This window comes from Heterocephalus glaber, unplaced genomic scaffold, assembly GCF_053883595.1.
Source record: "Heterocephalus glaber isolate CG9 unplaced genomic scaffold, H.glaber_assembly_v1.0 deba00001509, whole genome shotgun sequence".
NCBI classification, from domain to species: domain Eukaryota; kingdom Metazoa; phylum Chordata; class Mammalia; order Rodentia; family Bathyergidae; genus Heterocephalus; species Heterocephalus glaber.
The window spans coordinates 54,091,017-54,108,585 of NW_028258325.1; the positions used below are offsets into that span (position 1 = coordinate 54,091,017).

The 17,569-nt window shown below is 32.6% G+C and overlaps 1 long non-coding RNA gene across 2 annotated transcripts; it reads right to left on the minus strand.

The window, feature by feature from the left end:
• Positions 1–2,779: 2,779 nt before the first annotated feature.
• On the minus strand, positions 2,780–13,396 carry LOC110350210 (uncharacterized). Of its 2 annotated transcripts, none has more exons than XR_015441224.1 (5): positions 13,280–13,396; positions 8,668–8,763; positions 7,779–7,877; positions 4,628–4,842; positions 2,780–3,586 (listed from the first exon to the last, which is right to left on the minus strand). It is a non-coding gene; the product is annotated as an uncharacterized LOC110350210 (long non-coding RNA). The 2 variants fall into 2 exon arrangements; XR_002396654.2 differs by having other exon boundaries at positions 7,779–7,886.
• Positions 13,397–17,569: the final 4,173 nt, after the last annotated feature.

A 17,569-nucleotide genomic window follows, 5' to 3' on the forward strand; every position in this document is an offset into this window, starting at 1 on the left:
AGTGTCCAGAGCAGGTGGAGTAAAGTAGATAAACTGTGTATCAAAGGTATACTTCCTCCCTGGTGAGCTTTTATCAGGTGCTACAGACTAAATCATTTAAAGCTCAAAATGCTAGAGAAAGTGAATTTCTCCACAGATATAGTCAAAAAGCAATCATCCTGGCCCATCTCAATCTGTTTTAGGAACCTCATGGATAAACCAAGGCAAATATTTAATTTCTGACTACTTTTGTTACTTTTTTGGTCCCTCAAAAAGCACTATATTGTCCCCAGAGAATCAACAATAAATGTAGACGAATATTTTCCAACTGTAGAAGGGCAACTTTTCTCCAAAAATACTGGAAACATTTAGGGAGTTAGATTTTTGTCCTTCAGGCCACTATGGTGAAATTCATAAAGAGTGACTGACAATTACCGAAAGGAGAAGTTATTTCTTCCAGGCCACCCCAGAAAATCATTGGTTCTGTCTATCAAAGTACAAAAGTATATAATTCTTCTAGACTGTCAGTTCTTAACTGAAGTTGTGTTAGAAAAATATGAGAAGGAAGATTTATCTATCTCTGAACCTGAAGCAAGTTTTTGACATGTGAGTTTTTTTGTTCATTGTCCTTTCTGCATAGATTATGACAATTTATCTCACACACAGGGCTTCAAGCCATGGTGAAGCACAAATGAGTCTGATCTTCAGTACCATCAAAAAATTCTGCTATGAGCTTATATCAGGGTAAAAAATTTAAATGTTGTAAAGGGCAGTGCAAACCAGTAATATTTCACGATATTTAATTTTGATCTCCTGGATGACAACTAGAAGTCTTTTTATGTACTAACATTGAGTCTAAAACTACATCTAGCATGCTCTCCAAATATGCAGTTATTCTGTAGATTTGACACACAAAGTTCGTATCATAGTTTCTTAAAAAAAAGAAAGATTATTTTTAATATTCTGCATGTTTTATAAAGTCAACATAGATAGAGGTACCATACCTCTAACTAAATATGAGAACAGAGTGCTCTCAAATACTACAACCCAGAGTTTCACAACTGTTCATATTTCCTGATTAGAAGAAGTCATGTGAACTCACAATTTTAAGAGATAGAAATTATAATTATGGGCAGGGGATTTAGCGCAGTGTCACCGCTCCTGCCTTGCAAGTGCAAGGTCTTGAGTTCAACCCCCGATAGGGGAAAAAATAATAATTATAATTCTGCATGAGTTGGAATAAAGGAAAAAATATCAGAGTGTTGCACATACTGAACCCAAATTTCTGGGTAAAGAAATTGAAAAGTCCACTCTCCATTGAACCATAACACCCCTTTTAACATTCATAATGTGTATTAAATAAGATCAGTAAAAGATGACATTAATATTTTTCTTTGCTAAAGGACTCTCCAAAAGGATGGAGTGAAATGTATGTGGCAGAGAAAATACATTCCTGTTCTACTAGATCCTTAAAAGGTAAATTATGTGTACATTATAGTGGTATGATAGGCATCTTCCTAACTTAGCAAGCTCAGGGTCTTATTACATACATTTTAAGACTTGCATCCTTATGTATACAAAATAGTCTGAGAAGCTGAAATTAACAAGAAACAAGACATTTAAAAATTATATTTCAGACCTACATTCTAAAAAAAAAAAAGCAAAAAATTTAGACTCAGTAATAAATAGGCTCTTTGATAACTTAGTGACATTTATAAAATAATATAATGGTTTGTAATAAATAAGAAAAAATTAAACAAGTATGATGTCAAGTGATATGAGCCTTATCAAATCTGTCACGTTTAAAGACGAATACAAGAAAAGGAGATATCTTATGAAACAGCTTTATGAAAATCACCAGAGGGGATTCCAGAACTATGACATGAGGCGTTCTTCTCAGAGAAAAAGCAGCACATCATACTTATTTTTTCGATCGAGCCATTTGACAGGCGAGATGGCAAGGCACAGCTGAAAAGACAGCTGGTGTTAAGCATTGCTCATCACTCACATGCCAAAATGCGTTGGGAGCTCAACTCTGCAGTGTTGAACTCTGCACATGTTGATCAGGTTTATTATCGACGATTGTCTCAGAAAATAGAACAGGGTGTTTTCATGGAGAGAAATAGAGTATGTTCACATAGCATACGGATATTTTGGGTTAGGTTGTCAGAAACAAGCTTCCCTCGGGGCAGTGACTAATTCTGACATGAATTATATAATTCTGATACTATCTAATATGAATGAGAAGATAATATTGAGGTATCCAACTTAATTGATTTACTTACCATGACAAATGTCAACTTTCCACCTCAAGTTTATTATTGCCTATGAGCAATTCTAAGTTATGAGCACTAATCTCTAAATCATGAAGATAAATCACATATATTGAAAAAAGAAAGAAAAGGAAATAGATTGGCATGTAATATTTAATGAAAATGCATAATCATCTCAATCCTTTACACTTTTGCTTATAAATTTAGTATATTACTTTTATTAAGTAGTTTAGTTTGGTACCTTTTATGTAAAATAGGCAAAAAGTAAAAGATATTTTATAAAAAATTATTGTAAGGACTGGATGATACTTTCGTATATAGTAGAATAAACTCTTCACCAATGAAGAAAACGTTTATAAAACACATTTTAAAAAATAAACATTGTATAGTACAAGTTAGTGTATGAAAGTGGAATAAATAAACACACCACTAAATGGCCAAGCCATGATATATTGTTATACATTGTCAAAATTTCCATAGAAAAAATCTTATTTTATTCTTGACAAAGAAATATAGGGTTAATTACATATTTTATAAAATGAAAGTATAATATTTTAGTGAAGAATAGATTACTCATTTTATAGCTGACTTACATCTATATTTTAACAAATATTTTATGTAACACTGTCATATCTTATTTATTATATGAGTTCTTGCAATTAACACAAGTATGTTATATTTAGCATGAAAACATTATTTTCAAAATCTGCAGAAAAGACTCACATGGGTTGAGTAGGGATTGAGAGGTGTGTTGAATTGGTGATTAATTGAGAGATGAATTTGACAGTATATAATTAGTAAGAAGATCATGGCATCAATTTCTGTTCCCTAGCAATTACTAGCACACATTAAAACATGACTATAAGTGTTTGATATATATATATATATATATATATATATAGTTAATTTGAGAATCTATTAGAGAAATTAAAGCCATTTTTGCAGTATGAATCCAGGATATTTTGAAACATTGGAAATTCTTATTACTTGTAAGAGCCTTTCTAAGTCCTTATTTTTCCTACAGTTGCACAAGTTGCAATTAGTTTCTCTCATTTAGATGAGCATGGAAATTATGTATCCCTCAGATGATATGCCAGAAAACCAGTCTTGGGGTATGAAGAATAAATGTCAAAATTAATTTGGGCTGAAATGTCCACCGCTTTCATTAATAACAGTCTGGCAAATGTAGTATGACGTGATCTCTTCTAGGCAAGCTTTACACAGAAAAGGCTGTTTCCAAGACCTTTGAGACATCCTTCTAACTCAACGAATCCATGCATGGTTCTGCAAGAAATCCACTTTCATCTCTTCTTTATTAACTTAGAGGATAGCCACTAAAAATGAATTTTAAAAAACTCATTAAGTGTGATCAGACAACAAATTGTATTTATGTTGAATCATACTATCAATTGTTTACATGAAATAGTATTTCTCCAATACTTCTTTTTTTATTTAGATACACTTATATTATAACCTGTGAGGTGTCATTCTGTCTCTGAAATGTATGTGTATATGTAAATGTGTATCTATACATACATGTACATATATATACACTGTTTCCATTATTTTAAGTTCCACTGAAGAAGAGTCTGCAAACATAATTTGACTTTTCTCTTAAACATATTAATGTATATTTTCTAACATTAAATACATTACATATAGTAAAATTATCAGTATCAGGAAACTTTACAGTAATGCAAAACTATGATCCAACCTAATGTTTTAGCAATTTTGTCTCAATTTTTTGTTTTAAATTTTTCTAACAAAATATCCCACCACAATTTACACATTGCATTTACACTCATCTTTTTGAGTTTCCCTTCCTGTATTAGTCATTCTTTCTTTTCTAAGGCTTTCATAATTTTAGATCCTCAATTCAAATGTGTCTGATAGCTCTTTAGTACTTAGTTCAGGATATGCATTTTAGGGGGCTGTATAAATGCTCCTTCTTCAGCGCATCATAGTGAAATCCATATGATGTTTTCTCATATTGGAGATATAAATTTTGATCACTTGTTTAAATAGCACCTTCCATGTTTATCTTCATAACTTATTTAATCCCTAAGTAGTTTAGGAGTGCAGAACACTCTGTGACAATATAAACATTCTGTCCATAGCAACATTTTATCTACTAGTTTCAATGCCAACTATTATTATAATTTCATAATGAAAGTTATTCTATTTTTATCAGTAGATATTTCCTTTCAAACTATGTAATTTTTATTTTTAATAAGATAGAGATATCAATTGTATTAAATTTATACAATAAAATATTCAGAGGTAGAATACGTGAGTACCAAAGTGACTAAATTTGAAAAATGTGGTATTTAGTAAAAACAAGTTGCAGAGTATACAGAAAGTATGACGACACTTACACGAGATATATAAAAACATGAAACAGCTGCTAATTTTTTTTCCCACATTGTAAGCTGTCTCTTAGCTCTGTTGGTGGTTTCTCTTGCAGTGCAGAAACTTTTTAATAAGATGAGATCCCAGTTGTTGATTTTTTGTGCTAGTTCCCGTGCTACTGAGGTTTTCTTCATAAAGTCTTTTCCTATGCCAGTGTCTTCAAGAGTTCTACTTAACTTATCTTTCAGCAAGTTTAGTGGGAGAGGAAGGGGAAAGGAAAGAAGGGAAAGGAAAAATTATGAGAAAAGAAAAAAAATGGAAATGAAGTCTATGTAAATAGGGAACGATTGAGGGGGTGAAGGGCACACAGGTAATGGGGAAAAAAATAAGAACCAAGATACATCATGTACAGGGACAAACACCCAATGATAAATGTAAATGTATTGTATACCAAAAATGTACCATTAAAAGAATTTAAGGAAAAAAAAAACCCATGAAATATATGGTTTTTTTTTGGTGTGGGGATTGAACTCAGGATCTTGCGCTTGCGAGGCAGTTGCTGGAACTACTGAGCTAAATCCCCAGCCCAAAACAATGTTATATATTGTCTATGGATACATGCATACATATGAAAGCATTGGGAAGACTAGTTCACATCACTTAGAGTTAGGAGCTCCTACAGGAAGGAAGATGAGAAGACCAAATCAACATTTAACATACCCTTAAAATGATTCTAAGTCCATAAACAAATTTATCTTTTTAGAAATGCATCTTATCTTCAATTTTTCATAGTAAGTGGTTCTACTTTTGTGTTTTGCCTGCTGCATGATGGGGAGGGCCTTTGAACTCTAAACACTTTATTTCTGTTTTAAAAAGAACTGATTCAATAAGGGAGAGGAGAGAGTTGTTGATTTATATTTTTGATCAATAGATAATACTCTTCAAGTGGAAATGTCTCTGAGCAAGTAGTAGCTAGACATATAGTGATTGTGTAAGCAATGTTTTTTAAAATTAATTCAGTTTATTGATACAATTTAGATATACTTAATGACCACATTCATCACAGGGAATGTGTACCTGTACAAGATTTATCTTGATTCTTATTTTTTCCCATTCCCCTTCCCTCCCTTCAACCCTTCTTCCCCTTATTATTTACAAAAGCTTTGTTTCTATTTTATCTTTCTATTCTTGCTTTTTTTTCCTTTTTCCCTAGGGCCCCTTCCCATTTGAACATTTTTTTCCTATTTCACAATATCAGTTATACATTTTTGTCCTTATTTATACTTTCAGCTTCTCATACCAGAGAAACAATGCAATATTTACACATGTGTCTGATTTATTTCACTTAAGAGTATGGTCTAAAGGTCCATCCATTCACCTAGTGCAACCATTGTGGAAATCAGTGTGGATATTCCTCAAAAAATTAGAACTATATTTTCCATTTGACACAGCTATTCCCCTTCTGAGTATCTTCCTGAAAGAATTAAAAGCATCAGACCACAGCGATACATGCATACCCATGTTTATAGTGGCACAGTTTGTCATAGCTAAAGCTTGGAAACATTCCAAATGCCCATCGACCAATGAATGAATTAAGAAGCTGCAGTTTCTTTATACAATGGAGTACTACACTGCCATAAAAAGGATAAGCTTCAGACTATATAATTTTTTATATGAAAGACACCAGGAATTGTGTTGTGTTTCATAGGTTAAAATCCCTTCTTATCATTATTTATGTTTGTTCTTAAATTATCTCACATTAGTTAATATGAACCTATTCAAGCTAAATCTTTAAATTTTTGAAACATACCCATCATGTTTTGTACATTCATTATTTTTGCTATAAAAATACTCTGGCTTCATCTATGAACTTTTACTGCGCAAGCCTTCAATCATCAGTTTATCCAAAAAACACGGGTTATGGACCAGGGATTTAGCTCAGTGGTTTCACTGTCTGCCTCACAAGTGCAAGGTCCTGAATTTGATTCCCGGTACAAAACAAAACAAAACAAAAACATGGTTTGTATTGTGAATTGTTCAGAAGCTAAAATTAATTCAAGCAATCCGTTTTAAAAGATTGCCTTAAAAGTCCATTTTAAGAGATTATTTTAAAAACTTAAACTTTACATGCTTTCAAATTTTTGTGACATGGTATAGTATATATTTACCAACATGCAAAATAATATCCTTTAACCCATAGAAACATTAAAAATATCAATATTTTCTTAAAAGCTAGAAATAAGATTACCCCTTTCCCTGGAAATGTGATTTAGTAAACAAATGCAATTAAAAATAAGAATCGAGGCCATACTGTTCTTTTTTTTTTGTTTTTGGTACCAGGGTTCGAACTCAGGTCCTTGTGCTTGTGCAGCAGATGGTGAAACCACTGAGCTAAATCCCCACCCCTGAGGCCATACTCTTAAGTGAAATAAATAGGACACATATGTGTAAATACTGAATAGTTTCTCTAGTGTGAGAAGCTGAAAGTGTAAATAAGGGTTAAAATGATTAAAATGAATAATTGATAATTTGAAATAGGAAAAGGTCCAAAGGTGTAGGAGTGGTGGGAGGGGAAGGGGAAAGGGAAGAAGGGAAAGGAAAAATTATGAGAAAAGAAAAAAAATCGAAATGATGTCTATGTAAATAGGGAAGGGTGGAGGGGGTGAAGGGTTCACAGGTAACAGGGAAAAAATAAGAATCAAGATACATCATGTACAGGTACAAGCACCCAATGATAAATGTAAACATACTGTATATCTAAAATGTACCAATAAAAGAACTTAAGAATAAAAAAATAAAAATAAGAATTGAAATGCAAATATAATGACTAATTGTGTCATAATGGAAAGGAAATTCCAAATTTCTTGAAAGATTTGTTATACTGAGACTTTAGAGTTAAGAATAAAGCTAAAAATATTATTTATACAGGTCTTATCTATGTCCCAATAGGGAAATACCAGAAATTTGTGCCTTAGCTCACAGCCTCATCTAATTGAGAATTGTCATATTAGAACTCAAAATTATATCACCTACTGACTACCTGAAATACTGTGTACATCTATTCACACTTAAAGAAGAAACAAAGAACTAAAACTACTAAAAGTAAAGGAATATAGAATGAGTAGAAAAAAGGTTAAATGAAATGGTAGAAAATTCAGCCAATGCAAAACTCTTCACCTTTGTGGATGATCCCACCTTTCTAGTGAAGGCTGAGACATAAAAGTTAACTTGTCTGGTATCCTCTTGGTCCAGGAGGAAAGTTGGTCACAATAAGATCTATGTGGTCTCAAATTCAAGCAATTAATAATCAGACAAATAATACATTATATTTAAATTGAAACAAACTTGTTGGTCAAAGATAACACATTTTACACTAAGGGAAATGAGAGTAAAGTAATTGCAGATAAAACACATTTTGCAATGGCAAATGCACAAGGCAAAGAATGATATGGCAGATTTCAGAGATCAAATGTTTAATAGTGTTGGTAGTTTGGGATGATAGAGAATACTGGAAAGCCAATTTAAATTCTAATTTTGTTTTAAGTAACTTACTCGACTTTTACTGGATCTTTGTTATTTAAGAATTCCACTCACTACTATTTCTCACTGTAAAAATACCAAACTACTGAATTCTTTCCAACCTGTCAGATCATTCTTGTTCATCCATCTTTTGCACCATTTTGCCAAAACAATCATTTGCAGCCAGCACATATTACTCAAAGTTCTATTTCCTAACTCTTCTCTAGAGCTATCAGGCAAGCAAGTACATTTTTCTGCCACCAAAGTATTATGAAGGTTTTAACAAATGTTTTGAAACTTTATAACATGAATCACAAAGTTTGTAGCCTATGATATTAGTTTCTTCCCCATCTGTTACCTAAATGCTAAAGTACCGCAACAGAGTTTATAGCCTAAAGGGCACCTTTATCTGATACCAGTTTCTGTATTAATCAGGAAATTCTAAGCTGTATTGTCATAATAGCAATTCCCACAATTATCAATAGCTTAATTCATTAAGCTGTATTGCTCACTCATAAAGCAGTCCCAGTAAGGGTCTGGTACTCACCACCACACTTGACAGCCTTTCTGAAACAGCTCACAAAGATATATGAGTATTCAAATTTTTTTTTCAAAAATATTGTATTTCTTCCCTTTTTGTACTCTGAAAAAAATGGAAAATGAAGACATGGAACATTGTGCTAGGACTTTTTAGAGGATTGTTCAAACACTGTGGATGAAAGTTCTTTTTACAAACCGTTACACAAAACTACTTACACTTAACACTTCATATAGCAAAAAAGTTAAGAAATAATAGTGTTTAGTTGTACATGAGAGAAAAAAAAAGAAATATTATTTGAAGAACAACTATCATTATCTTTTCATGAAAATAGAGAAAAAACATAAAATAAGTATATTATAAAAGGAGCAATTGGTGGATTCTAAAGGAAAGATTTAAGATGGAAAAGAAAAGAAATGAAGGAAATGAATAAATTTTTATTATACTTTTCTAGATAAAAGAGTAATAAAATTAAACAAATAAATATAGTGCTTATGGAGAATGAATTCCAGATTGCATGGTAATCTTACTGAATTTGAAAATTAGGTAAAGAAATCAGAGATATATTTGAAGATTTTTCATTTAGAAAGCTAAATAAATATATTGTGTTTACACTTGATAAGCTTTATCTTAATTTTTTACTAGACAAACTTCGGTTTGTTCTAGTTGAACCAAAATTATTTGTAAATAATTTTTACAATGAACTAGAAATGAGAATATGGCTTCAAAACTATGGATATTAATAGAGCTAAAATCATTAAATTTGTGAATTATATGCATGTAAATATTAGCTAAAATCTGATGAAAATATAAAATCTTTATATTAAGTTTCCATTCATTTTTTTCACAAGTTATACACTTGGCACCATGTTCTAGCTTTGTTAAAAGATACTGGAGATTAAAAAAGAATCCTCAACATAAAGTATCTCAATTCTGTTGATAAGTAAAAATTAAAAATAAAATTGTATTATGATTGTTAAATATAAAAGCATTATTATTTAATTAATATTCTGTAGAGTATACATAAGTTGATTTTTGATATTGGTTCCATTAGAGGGACAGGGTTATATATGGGTTTGACTTTTTTAGTGTTTATCTTCTAAGTTAACACAAATGAAATTTGTAATAAAATAAAGAGATACAATAATGTCCCCAGGATTTGATTGCTGAGTGTTCTGTGTTACTTTAATATTTTGTATTTGCTTTTCTGTTGTTTCTTCCTTTTTATGCAGTAAGTCTAAGAATAAAGCGATTTTTTTCAACACAATTCATGGGCCTAAATATCAAAATATCTGAAATAAGGGCCCTAAGGAATTTATGAGTAGTCCAAAGGATAAAGAGGTTGGGATTTGCAAAAATGGACAAACATTAGATAAGTGATCACTATTTCAAGTGCTCTATGGTACAATTTAGGCCAATAACAGTGGACTGCAGTGTCAAATGAGAGGAGAAGGAACTGCAGAATATTTGTAGGTTACCTAGCGTTCTGACAATGAAAAGAAGGCAAAAGAAGAGGATAAACTAAATCTACAGTTATTTTTTATTTTAATATACACTTGAAACAGGTCAAGATATAGGCAATGCCTTACATATCCATAATTTTGACATCTAATTCTGTGATGAAAACTTATAACAGGATTACATTTTTGTGAATGCCATTATTTGTTGTGAAATATTTCATGATTTCATTAACATAGGTCTAAATTCTTATGATTAAATATTTTTGTGATAATTTCTCAGAGTATGAAATTAATTTATATATTCCTTTATTAATTATAATGCAGTATCTCCAAAATTAAAACATTCATTCTAGAAGATTTTTTGGAGAATTTCACAGTGTTTGAAGTTTACTGAGAAGTAATCCAAATTAATTGAATATAGGAGGTTATAAACATGAACACATGAACATGGATAATTACAGTGAATATTTGAAATTTTAAAAAATTATTACAGGAAAAGACACATTGCTGTGAATCACACTCAAGAATTTCTGGGAGTCCTTTCTCATGAGTGTGTTTAGTTTTACTGAAGTGGCTACCTCAATGTCCTGAAATAATTTCAAACATCTACATTTCACAGTCATTTTGACTTTGGGGAAGAGTCAGAAATTGCATAGTGTCAGATCTGGTGAATAAGGTCTATGAGGACACCCCAAAATATTTTACTTGTCATTCCGTTGTATGGCACTAGGCTGTACAATATACACTGAATTTTTGATGACACAAATTAACATAAAAGAAGGCTTCTAGAACTGCTTCAGCAGATGGCAAGAATGATGGGATGAGTACATGAGTGTATTGAGGGGGACTGATGACAATGTATCTTTTATAAATTAAAAAAATTTTTTTTGAATATTCACCATATATTTTGGTCACACTTCACATCTCATGACAATAATTGAGACTTGAGAGTTCTATGCACCTATTGTAGTGAAATTTTTTACTATTTTACAATAATTGTGTTAAATGATTTATTTAATAATTGTGTTAAATAATACCCTGGATGTCAATTGTACTAATGAAAAGTTAAACATTTAGTAGAATCAAAGGCAAAAGAAATCTACATTTTTGAATACAATCAAACAGTTTGACATTTTTTGGGATGAAATATCAATCCATAATTCATGGCCTTTCCTTCAGTCCTTCTAAAGGAAAGGTATGGGACACATCACAGACACTCTGAAACTTATTCAAGTACAAAAGGACAAAGCACCTTTCTTATCAAGTGAGTGGTGTTCACCACACTGATGAGAGGAGGTGTCTCTCTACACATTCCTTATGCTTTCTCGGCTCATGGGACAGTTCATTTAGCAGACAGTTACCTGTCACAGCATATTAGTAACAGAGAAATATGCAATAAACTTTAAAGAAGGAAAGCCATTTTTAGAAAACTTTAACATTGTTCTATAGAAATTATTTTCCTTTATTATTAACAGGTAGTTAAATACTTAAAATCAATTAGGCATATTCTATGAAGTCATAAGATCATCTAATAGTTGTAACTTCAATTCTGAGTCTTTGCAAACTATTCTAAATTATATAATCATCTCAGGAGAGTCTGTTTGAACACATTATGTATTATTTACATCCACACAGTGACTTCTAATTTCTAGTTTTGCATATAGAGAGTCTCAAATCCACTGCTTTATCCTAACAACAAATACGAATCAAATAAAAGAATGACCTTCTATTATTGGATCCTCTAGAGTCAGGAGGACTTAGGACAAACTACCCAAAGAATGAAAAAAGAGGTGAATACAGGAGCCACTGCCTCCTCAAGTAGAGACACAGAACCAAGAACTCTCAGAGGAATAAGTCCCAGTAGGGAATCCAGAAACACAAGTGACAAACTGCTGGAGCCTCAATACCAACAATTTTAAGAGCGAATGCTCTGAAAAGATCCAATTCTAAGGAGTCCACCCACAATGTTATGAGATTTGTATGTAAGACCCAACCATATCCCACAGTAAGTATCAAAGAAAATTCACCTCATGCATCTAAAGGTTGAAAGAGAAGGAAACCTGTTCAAAATACAGCAGGGGACTCTGTTCTTCTTAACAAGGTTGTGCTCTGAGAAACTAGTCTACCAAAGCCTAATATGTTGTGTGTTATCAAAGCCTGATTACCTGGGCAGGCGAAATGCCTAACTCCAGGGGCCCGATCCTTTCTTTCCTCTTTAAGGGGGAGGGGGTTTGGAAATACATAAAATGTCGCTATCCAAAGATAACTAAAATATGACCACTGAACTATGATTTCCTTTCTTCTACATTCTACCACTCTATCAGTCAGAGCCGTAATCCTTTTGCGTGATCTACCATGTGGAGCTAACATGAAAAAAATGACAATAAATACCAAAAGGCAAAACCAAACAAACACTTGAAGAGAAGGAATGACCCTTAGAAACAGAAATGGCAGAGATATTGGAATCATCAGACCAGGAATTTCAAACACCCACGATTAATGTGTAAGGGCTCCACTGAATAAAGTAGGCAGCGAACAGGAAAGCATGGGTGATGTAAACACAGAGAATTCTTAGAAAGAACAAAATAATTAACTCTAGAGATTTTATAAATCTCTAGGAAAGAAATAAACAGAGACTTTGATGGACTTGTGAGTGCATTTGACACAGCTGAAGGTAAGAATCTGTGAACCTGAGAACTTAGAAACTCCCAAAAGTGGTAAGGAAAATGAACAAAGTCTAGGACAGCCATGGGGAAGGATACAGGCTAATACCCAAGCACTGGTACACTGTAATAGACAGAATACATGTATAATTGAAATATCATAAAGAAGAAAGAGACAAAGGAACAGGCCAGATATTTGAGAGAGTACTGACTGAGAATTTTTCAGTATTAATAAATGAATTTCAGATATTAAAACAAAGATCCAGCAAACTCATAGAACATCATGATGGAAAATAAAACAAACATACAAAAACAATGCAAAAAGAACAATAAATTTATACCTGAGGATATTATTTCCAAACTACAGAAAATCAAAAATAAGGAAAAATCTTGCAAAATGCAGAAAGCAGGTGAGAACTTATCTATAGAGGAATAAAGATAAGAATTTGGCTGTTTTTAAAGTAGAGATCTGTAGAGAACAGGGAAAGGGGACGTTACCAGAACCTCTGCAGTAAGTCCTAGTGTCCTGCGAGCCACAGCACTACACGGTGAATTACAGGAAAGGTAGAAAAATGAGACTGAGAAGAAGCCGAGCTTTGGGTCTGCTCAGTGCTGCTCTGGGCAGCAAAAACGAAAGCCCCCAGCTTAACGCACCTTTTATTCAGTACATTGGGAGAAACAAAGTGTAACAAGTGACTTGCAGAGAGTTCAGTACATCCCGCTTAAATAAGATGTAACAATCCAAGAACAAGGAGGAACTGAGTAGATGTTTGTTCCTCCCAGGATGTTTTCAACTCCCAGGATGTTTCCAACTCCCAGGATGTTTCTTGTCCTATCCCGACAGAGATCCAAATAGTGACTAATACATTGAATCCTTTTGATGAAGAAGAGAAACAATAATACAAGTAGACTATAATATTCCCAAGGTCAAAATGAGCATGAAACAGATGCTATCATACAATGTTTATTTTGCTTATTATTAAGAACACAGAGCAGAGTATAGCCTTAGTGGTCAGATCTTCATTTTCTCAGATACTACAGATCTGAAAGTCACAAAATTCTCCTTCATTCACTTAATGGTAAAGAAGAATCTGGAGGCAGAATTAGCTAATTTTTAAATTTTGGTTTTGATTTGTTTTTAGTTGGCCTGAAAGAGGCAAAGAAGACCTCTTGTTCACTATCTGATTTAGCAAGAATCTTAGCTTAAATTAATTTTTAGTTATTTTAAAACATCACATTATCTTAGATGTGCTAAAAGCAACAAAATGAACTTATTTAGATTTTAAAATTTTAATTCATAAAAATTTTTGTCGTTATTGTAGCATTATTGTTACATAATTCACATACCACAAAATTAATCATTTTAAATCACAAATTTACAATTTTTCAGGATATAGCTATGCTATAAAAGACATTATCTAATTTCAAGAAGTTTTTATACTCTCAGAAAGAAACATCATGTACAGTAACAATCGGTCTCCAGTTACCTCTACCCTGAGGCCTTGTCAACTAACCTTTATGCTGGCCTTTAGATTTACATATTTGAAAAGTGACATATAAGTAGGATCCAACAATATGTGATCACTCTGCCTTTCACTAATCCAAATGATTTCAAGACCCACCAATAATTCCTTCTTTTTATTGCTGAACAATATTACAATGAATGGATATACAACTTCCTGTCAACTAATTCATCATTTCATGGTCATTTATTTCATTTCTACTTTTTGCCTGTTATGAATAATGGTGCTGGGACTATTGAGGTAAAAGCTTTCTTATTATTATTTACATTATTAGTGCATGTGTGTGGTACATAATGTTTACATTCCTTGTGAGTAGTTAGTACAAGTACATAACACATTCCAATTCATTTTGTGGTCACATATTGTTGTATCTCTTTGGTATACACCTGTGTGAATCTAATGGCTTAGTCTCATGGTTAACATTATGTTCATCCTTATAAAAAGTTTAAAAATTATTTTCTATACTCTCTAAATACTTCACTTTTTCCAGAGCATTTTATGAGGAATAAATTATCTCACCAAAATTTGCTGTTATCTGTATTATCTGTCATTTTGACAATAGTCACCCTAATGTATTGAAATGATACCTCATTAGGGTTTTCATTTGCATTCCTCTAATGAGTAATTATGGTGAGCATCTTTTCATGTACTTATTGATCATTTGTATATCTTCTTTGAAGAAAATATCAATTTAAAAGCTGTCTATTGCTAAATTAGATAATTTGTCTTTTAAATGCTGAGTTTTTTTTTTAATCACAAATTAAATTGCCATTGGATGAATCAAGTTTGGTAGTAACAATAAAAGCTAAGGTAAGGAATTATATATAAGGATAAAGTAAAGAGAGATATATATATACAAATAAATATGGTTATTATTTAATTTTCTCAACAAGTATTTATACAACACTTACTATTTCAAAGACTTTATGAAGCTATATGGCAAACTATTTAAGGGTTTTATTAAACAGAAAATTACATTCCCTTCTGAAGAGACCTACCCTATAACATGGTAAATTATCAAGGGAAAGAAAAAGAAGGATAGAGTTTCTAAAGTAGTTTATAAAATAGTGAATGAATAGAGTTTTGAAAGCAGGTTATAAAATAGTCAAAGAGAAATATGCTCTTGCATTGGAGTATTGGAGAAAGCAATAAAACAGTATGGACAAATATAGAAGCTATTTTGAAAATAGAGCTAATGGGCTTGCTGATGGGCTGGCTGGGTAGAAGATAGTGTTAAGTATTGAAAGAATTTATATAGTTTGTGTTATTACATTTAAAAATATATACATTTTGTCAGACTTAATGACTACTTATACCATTTACTTAATTAAGGAAAGGCAGATGCTGAATGTTGACATTTATTCAAAAGGTGGTTATCTCCTATAAAATAATCTTTGAATAAAAAGCCTAATGGGAATCTGAATTGCATGCCTACTAAAAAATGACCTAGCAAAAACTATTCTAGGCTGGAATTTTCTTCAACAGATTGTTTTTTCATTTCTTCAATGTCTCCAGATTATCTTAACTCATCTAAGAAAGCAAACATGATTTTAATCTTATATCCTATAATCTTCATCAAGACCTGTCTAAGTACTTAGAGTAAATCTTAGTTTAAATAAGGGCTATATGGTAACTAGGTTTATGTGCAGAATGTACGTCTGCAATCACTAAATGTAAAAGCATCTTGCATTAACTTTTCACTTCTAAGTACAATTGGAGAAATAGGTGAAAGATTGAGGACAGAAATATATTTAATTCTCACCAGAACCCAGAAGGAAGCTCCCCTGCTGCCATCAAAAGCTCCTAGGACAGAGAAGCTGAGCCAGTCCCAGAACCCAGAAGGAAGCTCCCTCAGCACCATCCCAAGCTGCTAGGGCAGAGAAGCTGAGCCAGTCCCAGCACCCTGAAGGAAGCTCCCCCATCGCCATCCCAAGCTCCTAGGGCAGAGAAGGTGAGCCGTGTGGGTCCCAGGAGCAACCCCTCCCCTCCAGAAATGAGAAGACACATAAAAAAGCCTCAAAAACAGACTTCTGGATCACCTACAGGAACCCCAAAGGGAAATAAGATGGAACAATCTGACACTCAACCAACTGGACTCTCTGAACTGGCAACAAAACAGGATCTGGGAAAAATGAAATCACAAATAATTACTCAAATAACAGCAAAGATTTTGCTTATGATGCAAGACATAATTAATAAATCTAGAGAGGACACAGATAAAAAAATAGAGGATGTGAGGAACATGATGGAATCCCAACATAGGAAATACATGGAATCCATAAAACAGATGCTAACAGATTTCCAGGAGATTAAAAACTCCATTGAAAGCATGCATAGCAGAATGAACCAACATGAGGGTAGAATTTCAGACATAGAAGAAAAGATTGCAATTAGTGACCAGGACAAGAAAAATTGCTTTAAAATTTTAAAGGAACATGAGAAATCAATCCAGCAGCTGCTAGATGATGCAAAGAAGAATAACATAAGACTGATTGGAGTCAATGAAGAAAGAGGAGAGAGTGCAGATGACATAAAAAAACTGTTCACAGAAGTGATAGCAGAAAACTTCCCAAGGAGGGGAAAAGAACTTGACATACAGATAAGTGAGGCATATAGGACTCCAAATAGCCTTGATCAAAATAAATCTACATATAGGCATATAATAGGATTCCAGAAATCCAACAGAAGAACAAAATCCTATAAGCAGTGAGAGAAAAGAAACAAATCACATACAAAGGAAAGCCCATCAGAATCACAGCAGACTTCTCAATGCAAACCCTCAAGGCAAGAAGAGCTTGGAGTGATGTATTGCAAGTCCTAAAGGAAAACAGCCTCCAATCCAGATTGATGTACCCTGCAAAACTATCTTTCAAAATTGATGGAGAAATAAGATACTTTCATGATAAAAAGCACCTCAGGAACTTCATGAATATCAACCCAGCACTCCAAAAAATTTTAGACAATACCCTAGGAAAAAACAATGAGGATCACAACCCCAGGAAACCCAGGAGAATGAATCCATTGGACATGACAAATTAAACGCAAAGTGGGAGAATCCAATAAAAAGAAAAAGTCATGACAAGGCTTTTAAAACTTTTAATTTCATCTCCCTAATGAGTCTATAATTCAATCTCGTTATTGTACTGATTAGTATTTTTCTTATTCTAGAATTGCACACCTTTCCTTGTGCTATACTAGGTATTTATCATCTTCTTATGTCTACTTTTTAATTGGATTGTCTATTAATGAGCTCTAAGAATTTTTT